Raw genomic sequence first — 11133 nt, 5'->3', positions numbered from 1 at the left:
TTCTTTCTTTCTTTCTTTCTTTCTTTCTTTCTTTCTTTCTTTCTTTCCTTCCTTCCTTCCTTCCTTCCTTCCTTCCTTCCTTCCTTCCTTCCTTCCTTCCTTCCTTCCTTTCTTTAATACTGAAAAAATTAACAGTTTATTGTAATTTATTTTATTTAGCAATCTAGGAAGTTTGGAGCCATCAGCAGTTCCAGCGCAATTAACAGGTGCAATCGGGAACTCAGGAACCTACCTCAGAGAAGCTGGTAGTGTAGCAGAGCTTGTGGGTAAAAATACATGCATACTTTGGATGAGTGCGCGTGAAGGGATCTCTCTAAATTTGACCTCATTGGTTTCGTTCTTAGCAAACTGCCCTGGCCCACTCAGCATGGCCTTTATTGTTCCTGATGCTGACACGTGTTTTCTTTTTGAGAATGACTTCACGACCATCAGAAGATGTTAATTTCACATACATGGCATCAGGGCCTTGACAGCCAGCATAGGTTTTCTCCTCTCCATCCATTATTTCCACTTGATCCCACAGGAACTTTAGTAGTTTCTGGCTAGTTCCGCAGCCGTATCCCCATTTATCTCAACAGCCCCTCGGTTTTCTTTTATTAATAGTAATAAGTTGGGTGAAATAGTACACACTCGTAAACACAGTACTTGGAAGGCTGGGGCAGGAGAATAATGAGTTTAAGGCCAGCCTTAAGTTTAAATCATGAGAACTTGTCTCAAAACAAAAGCATATACACAAACAAAAAACAAACCACATCCTCCTTGCCACTACAAAACAAAAGAAAAGAAAAGAGAACAAAACAGAAATAAATGAAACATAAATTTACAACACACACACACACACACACACACACACACAAACAACAAACCTGGCAGTTAATTGTTGATGTTGCATTGATTAATTAAAAATTTGTGTAAACATCTACTATTTAGGACTATGGTTATTTCTAAGGAAAAGCACTGAAAAACGCTCTGAGTTTGTGAAGCTTGTACTAGTAGTAGGAGTATATAGTTTTATCCCTAACAGTAGCACGGAGAGCCAGTGAATGGGCTGTGTATTATGCTATGTGGTGATAAGACTAAGCTAAGAAGACATAGTGAGACTGGGCACAGCAGTGACTTAGACACGGCCTTTCTGGGAAGATGACAACAGCGGAATGATACCAGAGACTTTGGGTCTGTGTAGTCACCATACGGCCTGCTTGTGTTTTTACATTGCTTTTGTGCTTTGGGGCCCTTTTGCACTAAAGCAGGAAGGCCATCCAATGACTAGAGTCGCGGTGGTTTGAATAAAGATGACCCCCGTAAGTACATAGGAAGTGGCAGTATTAGGCAGTGTGGTCTTTTTGGAAGTAGGTGTGGCTTGGTGGGAGAAAATGCGTCATTAGGGGGTGGGCTTTGAGGTCTTAGAAGCTCAAACCAGGCCTGGATCCTGCTGTCTGAGGATCCAGATGTAGAACTCTGAGCTTCCTCTCCAGCACCATTTCTGCCTGCACACTGCCATGCTTCCTGCCACGAGGATAAGGAACTAAAACTCTAAACTGTAAGCCAGCCCCAATTAAATGTTTTCTTTTATAAGAGCTGCCATGGTCATGGTGTCTATTCACAGCAATAGAAACCTTGAGTAAGACAAGAGTGATGGCTTTAGGGATTTGCTTGAGGTCACATAGCCAGTTACAGTTCAGGCTGGACAAGAATGTACTATAAACCATGACTGAATATCTTCGTAGAAACCGGGACTAGTACTGCTGCAATTCAGCTTAATAAACTTAGTATTTTAATTGAAGATGTAGAAATCAGAGTCTTTAAAAATTATTATCACACGCAGTTCATGTTCAGCTGCTGAATTTGCTACAATGAATCACATTAGTAACTTTTGTCTTTTTCCGACTTAAATTCAATACTTTAAATTTTAATTATGAACCTTTTTAAAAATTTTTTTTATTATTATCATTTATTACAGTATATCCTGTTGAAAAAACATTAAAAAACTAGTGTAACGAGATAAGCCCCCAAAAAGTCATTATTATTTGTGATCATGACAGACTAGACCCTTTAGTTCCTTGTCTAGCTCTGGTGCCAGCATAAAGAACATGGTTAATTTTATTCCCTATTATCTTTCTAGGTTTAACACACCTTCAGTTCTTTTCATAAAACTTTGTGTTGGCATTTGAAATAATGGGTTTCTTTAGTGAGTGTACTCTGCCCCTATTTGTCTCCTTGCTGCACTCTATTGTCCGTCTTCTTCCACTCTTTCTGGTCCTCTCTCGCTTCCCAGATAGACAGCCCTACTGTATCTTTGGGTCACATACCCTGAATTATCCTCTCTTGCCTAGCCCCTCCTTTAGAAGAGTTTTAATTTTCTGTGACCTTGTTTATTAATTTAGGGGAGTATTTCTTTTGAGATTAGGGTACTTTGTAGAAAGTCTTGGTTTTTATTTAGATACAGGCATGCTTTTGCATGTTTTCTTCTGGTAGCTTCAATCTCATGTCTTGCATTAAGATCTTTGACCCATGTTCAAGTGATTTTTGTACGGGTAAGAGATGTGTATCTAGTTTCAGTCTTCTATGTGCAGATATCTAGTTTTCTCAGCATCGTTTGTTGAAGAGCCTGATTTTCGTTAGAAACTTGGCACTTTTGTTAAAATGAGGTATCTGTAGCTCTCTGGCCTTATTTTTGGGTCTTTTATTTTATTCCACGTTCAGCATTTTTGCCTCTGTGCCAGGACTGAATTGTTTATGTTACTATGATTCTATATATAATTAGAGACCAAGTTTTGTAAAAACTCCATCAATGCCCTTTCTGCTTAGAATTGCTTTGACTATTAGGAGTCTTCTGTGGTCCTATGTGAGTTTTAGGATTGTCTTACTAGTTTTGTGAAAAATGCCATTGGAATTTTGAGGGATGTCACAAATTTGAATTTGTTATCAAATTTGTTAAATTTGAATTTGTAGGTAAACTTTAGTAATAATAGATGCTTTTTACATTATTGGTTCTACTGACCAATGAAGATGAAAGGATGTCAGTCTTACAGTGTCTTCTTCAATGTCTTTGCCAGTGCTCTTAGTCCACCATTATAAAAATCTTTTACTTCCTTGGAAAGATATATTCCTAAGGATTAAAAAAAAAAAGCACCATTCATATTTGTTTTCTTGATGTGTTCATTATTGCTACATAGAAAGGCAATTGATTTTTATATGCTGACTTTGTATCATGCTACTTTACTAAAAATGTCAGATTTTAGAGTTTTCTTGTAGAGTCTCTAGGGAAACAGTTCTAAACTTGTGGGTCAAGTGACCTTTTCACAGGAGTCACCTAATACCATCAGAAAACACATATATTTACATTACGATTCATAACAGTAGCAAAATTACAGTTATTAAGTAACTACAAAATAATTTTATTGGGGGTCACCACAACATGAAGAACTGTATTAAAGGGCCACAGCATTAGGAAGGTTGAGAACCATTGATCTAAGGTCTTTAAGTATAGAATCTCTCTTGTGGATTGGTATGATGCTTGTATTTTGTTGCTAATTACTGGCCATCAAGATCTCTTTACTGCCTGAATACACCTATCCTTGCATAAGCCTGCCTAAGACATTATTCCTGCTTGGTTGGTTAAAGGCCTAAAACCTGGGCAGAGAAGAATGGGGTAGGTGTGGCTAAGGTTCCCTGTCTTTGGGTTGAGGAGAATCATGAGAAACAGACAGACAGGAAGAGAGGAGGAAGGAGGATGCCACAATGAGTTATGGAACCACATGGGTTGGGAGGAAGGACTCTAAGGATGGCATGGACGGAGAAAACACCAAGATAAAAAATATAAGCAAGCATTTACAAGATAATAGATGGAAGGAACAGCATAAGAATGGTTAAGGCAGATGGGGGCTGTGAGGTAGATGGTGAGGTTATTGAGACAGTATGGGTGAAATATCTGCCCAGCCCAAGGTGAGTAAGGCAATTATAAAATCTAAGGCTACAGAGATGACTCAGTGGTTAAGGGCACTGACTGCTCTTCCAGAAGCCCCAGGTTCAAATCCCAGCACCCACATGGCAGCTCACAACTGTCTGTAACTCCAAGAAATGATACCTTCACATAGACATACATGCAGGCAAAACACCAATGCACACAAAATAAAGGTAAATAAATTAAAAAAAAAATCTAACAGGTGTCTGGGTCTTATTATTTGTGATAGTGGGTTAAAAAATACTGATGATAATCATAGGGCAAATAATAAAGATTATTTAGCACAACACCTATTTTATCGCCAACAACAAATCTCTGTGATGAAAATATGGATAATTTGGCTTCTTCTTTTTCTGTTTGTTTCTCTTTTATTTCTTTCTTTTGCCTTACTGCTCTAAGATGCCAAATAAAAACAGAGAAAGTGGACATCTTTGTTACAGTCCTTATTTTACAGGAAATGCTTTCTATTTTTCCCAGTTAGTACAACATTGGTTATATGTTGGTTGTACAAAGTCTTTGTTATGTTGAGATGTTTTCCTTTTAGTGCCAGCTTCCCTTAGGTATTTTATCACAAAAGGATCTGGAACTTTTTAAAGGCCCCTTCTGTCTCTATTGTGGCATTTGTGTGATTTCTTCCCTATAGGCTATTTATATACTACATCATATTTATTGACGTGTGTTGAATCAGCCTTCCATCCCTAGGCTGAGAGCAATGTAGTCATGGTGTATGATCTCTCTGTTTGAGGATTCAGTTTGCCAGTATTTTAGCCACGTCTTTTTCATTTGTGTCTATCAAGGAAGTTGGTGTGCAGTTTTTTGTTTGTTTGTTTGTTTTTGTGGTTTTGGCATTCTTATCTGGTTTTGATGTTAGGCTAATATTGCTTTCATGGCATGAGTTGGGAAGTATTTCTTTCTATTCTCTGGAACACCTTGAGGAACCCTGGTGTCAGCTCTTCTTTAAAGGTTTTACAGAATCTAAAAGTGAATCCATGCAGTCCTGGGCATTGTTGTTGTTGGAAGATGTTTTATTACTACTTTATCTTATTATTTGTTACATATCTAAGTTGTTTATATAAACTTGACTTATTTTGATGAGTCACATGTTCATAGAAAATTGTCAATTTCTTCTGCATTTGCCAGCTTTTAAAATATAATTTTCAAAGTTTTTTTTTTTTTGTATTCTTTTGGAACTCTAATTTTATTACTTTGAGTCTTATTTATTTATTTATTTTGCTGGTTTTGCAAAGGTTTGACAAATTTGTTTATATTTTCAAAAAAACAAGATTTTTTTGTTTGATTGATTCTATATTTTGTTTCTATTTTATTATTTTATGCCATTCTTTATTATTCCTGGCTGCTATTTACTTCTTTTATATTTGATTTTTTTCTTGTTTTGTATTAGTTTGTTTATTTGAAATATCTCTATGGTATTTTGTTATGTTTTTACTATAAGCACTTATAGCTACAAACTCTTCTCCTAGAACAGATTTAGCCATAAGCGAGAGGTTCTGATTAAGGGTGCTATTATTTTAATTTTATTCTAAGTACTTTAAAATTTCATTTTTGATGTCTTTAATGACTTACTTTCTACTTCTTTTTTTTTTTTTAATTTATCTGAGACATGATTTCTTTGTGTAGCCTTGGATATCCTGGAACTCTATAGACCAGGCTGGCCTTGAATTCACAGAGATCTTCATGTCTCTGCTTCCCAAGTGCTGGAATTAAAGGCATGCATCATCACAGCCCATGACTTACTTTCATTGAAGTGTGTGCTATTCTCTCTCCAAGTATTTTTTATACTTCTGTTGTTTCTCTTGCTGATATTTCTAGCTTTATTTTGCCATCATTTTATAAGACACAAAAATTATCTTGACTATCTTGTATTTATTAGGATTTGCTTTGTGATGTAGGAACTGATCTATTTTAGAGAAAGTGCCATGGGTTTCTTGGCAGAATATGTATTCCATATCTGTAGGATGGAGTATTTAGTCATTTGTTTAATCCAACTGATGTACTGATTAATTCTGCAGTCTCTACATTGGTTTTCAGCCTGTGTTTTTTGGCAGAGTTTAGTCTTGAAATGAGAGCAGGGATGGGACTGAGAGGACCGGGAGAGAGAAGGGAAATTGGAGATCCACAGCCAAATATTAGGCAGAACCCAGAAGAGAGGGGAGAGAAGAGTTAGGGGAGAGGTCGAGGTTGCTGGAGGGGTCAAGGACAACACAAGATGACCTGCAAATAGCCTGGGCCGATGGGGGCTGGTAAAGACTGAACCACCAATCAAAGAACATGCATGGACTGGTCCTAGGCCCCTTCACGTATGAAGCTGATGGGCTACTTAGTGCTACTTAGTGCTCGAGTGTGTCCTCTAACAGCTGGAATGGGGGCTGTCTTTTACTTGGACTCTATTGCCTCCCTTTTGATCCCATTTTACTATCGGGGCTGCCTTGTCTTACCTCAGTGAAAGAGAAGGCACTTCATTCTGATGTGACTTAATGTACCAGGGTAGGTTTGTATCTGGGGATGGGGTAGTAGGGTGGGGAGAAGAGGGTATGAGGGAAGTGAGTGGGAGAGTGGGATTGGGAAGAAAGGAGAAAGTGGGGTTGTGATTGGGTTGAAAAAATGAACAAATAAATAAATTAATGAAAAAACAACAAAAAAAGGAATGTCCCAGTCTCATTGTATCAGGGCCTATCTGACATTTCATGCCCCTTTGACCATGTTTAATGAAAATAGGAGCCCTACAGTTCAGTGTCCAAGTGGGTTCCATAGTAATGGGAACAGGGACTGCTTCTGACATGAACTGATTGGCCTGCTCTTTGATCACCTCCTCCTGAGGAGGGAGCAGCCTTTCCAGGCCACAGAGGAAGATAATGCAGCCACTCTTGATGAGACCTAACAGACTAGGATCAGAAGGAAGAAAAAGTAACCCTCCCCTACCAGTGGACTTGGGGAGGGGCATGTGTGGAGAAGAGAGAGGAAGTGAGGGATTTGGAGGGGAGGAGGGAGGGAACTAGAGGGGGATACAAAGTAAATAAAGTGTAATTAAAAATAAAATAAAAAAAGAAAATAGGAGCCCAATCATTTGATGATATGGATTTACAATTGTTTCTTTTTGATGAACTGCTGCTTTTTTTTTAATTAGTGGCTTTTTAAAAAAAATTCTTTATTAATTACACTTTATTCACTTTGTATCCCCCCTGTGGTTTCCTCCCTCCTCCCTTCCCAATCCCTCTCTTCCTCTACCCTCTGCATGCATGCCCCTCCCCAAGTCCACTGATAGGAGAGGTCTTCTTTTCCTTCCTTCTGATCCTAGTCAATTAGGTCTCATCAGGAATGGCTACATTGTCTTCTTCTGTGGCCTGGTAATGCTGCTTCCCCTCAGGGGAAGGTAATTAAAGATCAGGCCAATCAGTTCATGTCAGAGACAGTCCCCTGTTCCTATTAGAATGGAACCCACTTGGATACTGAACTGCCATGGGCTACATCTGTGTAGGGGTCTTAGGTTATCTCCATGCATAGTCCTTGGTTGGAGTATCAGTCTCAGGAAAGACCCCTGTGCTCATATTTTTTGGTTCTGTTGCTCTCGTTGTGGAGTTGCTGTCCTCTCCAGATCTTACTGTTTCCCACTTCTTTCCTAAGATTCCCTGCACTCTGCCCAAAGGTTGCCCATAAGTCTCAGCATCTGCATTGATAGTCTGCAGGGCAGAGCCTTTCAGAGGTCCTCTGAGTCAGGCTCCTGACTTGTTCCCACTTTTCTCCTTCTTCTGATTAGTGGACTTTTTATGTTCTAATTTTGATTTGCAGTGTACTTGATCATCTATCAGAATAGCTACGTCAGCTTGATTTTTGTTTCTATTAGCTTACTAAACTATTTTCTTTTTCATTCTCAGTGAGTTGTAATTCTTGGAGATAAGAGATTGTTGGATCTTGTATTATATCCAGTCAAACAGTTTGTCTTTTAATTGGCAGTGAAGACACTTGCATTTTAGATTATTACTGAGAGACTTAGTCAGTCCTGTGTTTTGGGAGTTATTTTTCCCATTGGATATAATAGTGTTTGTTCTGTTTATTAAACTCTATTAGTATGAACGGTTGGCTAGTTTTCTACCTTGGACCTGGTGAGTTCTTTCTTAGCTCACCTATGCTCATCTTTTTCTCGCATTAAATTATTTTTGCTATGTTCTCAATGACTGCCATTTGACCTCCTCCATAGATAATGCACATTTTCTATGGTGCTGTCTTAGTTGTCTGGGATTGTCTTGGTTTGTTCTTGTCTTTCAGTGTCTTTATTTTTCCATTAATTTTAAGTGTAATCTTCTTAATTTTGAGTGGTGTTGGTAGTAAATTAATATAAAGGCTTGGAATTTATCATTTTATGCTTTCCTGGACTTTAGGCTTGCTGAAGAGAAATCTTGTGTTATTTTTGTATGTCTGCCCTTTTAAGGTGAGTTTGTGCTGTTCCCTAAGAGCTTTTAATATTGTTCCTTTACTTTGTACCTTTGACATGTTGACTATGTATGTTTTGAGATGTTATTCTCTAATCATGTCTACTTGAGGATTCTCTTTTTTGTTGTTTGTATGGCTATTTCTTTTATTAAATTTTGGAGATTTCTGATATAAGTTATTGAATAGATGCTTTATGCCTTTAGTTTTTACTTAACCTCCTTTCCACCACCTTCCCATGTAGACCCATATCCTTTCTGTCTCTCGTTAGAAAACAAACAGGCATAAAGAGATAATAATAAACTAAAATAAGATAAAACAAAAACAAACAAACTGGAATAAGACAAAAGAACCAAACAAAAGAAAAAGCCAAAAAAAAAAAAAAGCATAAGAAACACATACAGACATAGAGAGTCCCACAGGAATCTTATAAAAACACAAAACCAAATATGCAAAGAATCTGTATCATTAAGAAAAAAATCCTGACCTAACATTATGTGACAAAGAACCTCCAAAGATGCTGTTGAGTTCATTTTGTATTGTCCATCTACTGCTGGGTATGGGGTCTACCCTTTAGAGGTGAAAAAAAGAAAGGACAGGACAGATGCAAGGTAAAACAAAAGGAACACTACAAGTACAAAAGCATAAAGTGAAATAAAATGAAATAGTTGATGTTTTAACATCTTTCAGCATCTCCTCCTTGCCAGTTGAATGTGTTTTCCCGCTTCCTCTTTTGTTTTGTGCAGTTGAGTGTGCAGGCAGGTAGCGCTCCATAGAAGGAAGGCTGCTGCCCATCTCTGAGCAACTCAGTGTTCTGTAGAATTTCCCACTCTGAGACCCCCATCTGTAGGGACGCCAGTGTCTGGGGCCTGGAGGCTGTTTGTGAGGTACAGCATCCTTGTGTTTGCTTTTTCTGGTTGTGTGTTCTCTTCTTGACTGGGTTTCTGACTGTTTTATTCACCAATGTCCCAGTTCATACCTGAGAATACTTGGATCTGGGAGGCCGTACAGGTCCAGCACAGCTTTGTTCCTGTGCTGTGACTTGTGATGGCTATTCTTGCTTGTTAACTTGGCTCCATCTGTAATGGACTAAAACCCAAGCAGAAGGGCACACCTGAGAGGGAATTTTTTCTTATGGGAAGACTCACCTTAACTCTAGACCATTTGAGGTCAGAAGACCCGCCCTAAATCTGGGCCATACCTTCTGGTGGCAGCCTATAGAAAACATAGAAGGAGGAAGCTTTTGGTTTTTGCCTGCTTTCCCTCACTCTCGATGGCAAGGTCATCCCTTCATTGGAATTATTAGAGTCTACTTCATCAGGATTCTGATGAATAGCAAAGACCAGCCGACACATCCAGCCATGTGGACCAAACACTACTGGATTTTCAGACTTTTCTTCAGGAAAACAGTTATTCTTGGCTAGCTGGACCACAGCCTGTAAGCCACACTAGTAAATTCTGTGTGTGTGTTTGTGTTTTCATTTTATTGGTTCTGTTTCTCTAGAGAACCCTTGTTCTTCAGGCCTGTCACTCTATGCTGCTTTTGGAAATTCTCAGATTTTGGTTTTCACTGCCTTTTTGTCACATCCTGCACTGCCAGCACTGTCACAGCACATCGCTGTGTGTGGTGTTCCCTATTCTTGCTTTTTGTTTTTAAAATCAGAGTGTGGATGTGATCAACTTTCTCTGTTAACATTTTTTTGTTCAGATGACGGGAAGACAACACTCTCCCATCTTTTTCACCCAGAGGACAAGCAACGATTACTGAATTGTTTAATGAAAAGAATGAGAAATGTAGCAACAGCTTTCTTTCCATGGTGCCAAGAATTTAATGGAGGCTTTTTTTGTTTGCTTGTTTCTGAAGTGGCCAAGAACTACTAGAATTGCCCATCACTCAGAATTTTGTGGTGCAAAAGAGGCAGCAGTTTGGCAGTGGTTTGCTAAAGGGAAGGGAGGCACCATATTTATCCTGCTCTCATTACCTGGCCTGCAGGGAAACAGGCTAAGAAACCTAGGAGATGATCATTTGACAATCTTCTTGGAGTCAAGGTTGCTTCACATTGTTTCCAACGACCTCTATGAAATAGGCATGTTAGACAATAGGCATGATCCTGTCCCTCATTTGGCTTTCCTGCCTCCTCCCAACAAAGTAAGTAATTTTCTCTGAATGTGCACACCCTTGTCACTGTTTATGGATTTAGTTTCCAGGGTTGGTAATAGGTCTCCTGCATATATCGCAGCCACAAGTGGTTCTCCACACTCAGTGGCTGCCGTTCCTATGGCAACAGATGCACTTAAATTCTCAATATTATTCAACTTCTACCTCACCTCCCCCATGTGCAATTTGGGAACAAGAAAGAGGGATGTTTGAAAACGGAAGATGTTGCCATGAGTCAGCTGGGGAAATAAGAATTTTTAATTATAAGGAATTAGTAAAATATTCAAGAAACAGAAAGTGTTTGTTTTCAGAGGAAAGTAGTGAATGAAAGGATGGTGACTTTGTGATAGGCACTAAAATATTGTAAAGTCAGGAATAACTCAGCCTTAAATACAGAGTAAAATGCCTTTATTTTAAAGGTAAGACTGTTTCAAAACCAACTGCAGCAAAAGACGTATGAAGACTGGCAGAGTTATTAAGTCCCTTATATCCTCTGTGAACTTTTTTTTTTCTCCTCTAGCGGAGTTTATTATTTCTTTTAAAATTAATTAATTAATTAAAAATT

At 38.5% G+C, this 11133-nt stretch overlaps 1 pseudogene; it reads right to left on the bottom strand.

Moving 5' to 3' along the window:
• Positions 1–155: 155 nt before the first annotated feature.
• On the bottom strand, positions 156–502 carry LOC129691188 (elongin-C-like; annotated as a pseudogene).
• Between the last annotated feature and the right edge of the window lie 10631 nt (positions 503–11133).

This window comes from Psammomys obesus, unplaced genomic scaffold (assembly GCF_907164565.1).
Source record: "Psammomys obesus unplaced genomic scaffold, mPsaObe1.curated_primary_1811, whole genome shotgun sequence".
NCBI lineage: Eukaryota > Metazoa > Chordata > Mammalia > Rodentia > Muridae > Psammomys > Psammomys obesus.
The sequence above is the reverse complement of the archived record's forward strand: the minus strand, read 5'-3'. Positions and strand labels throughout refer to the sequence as shown.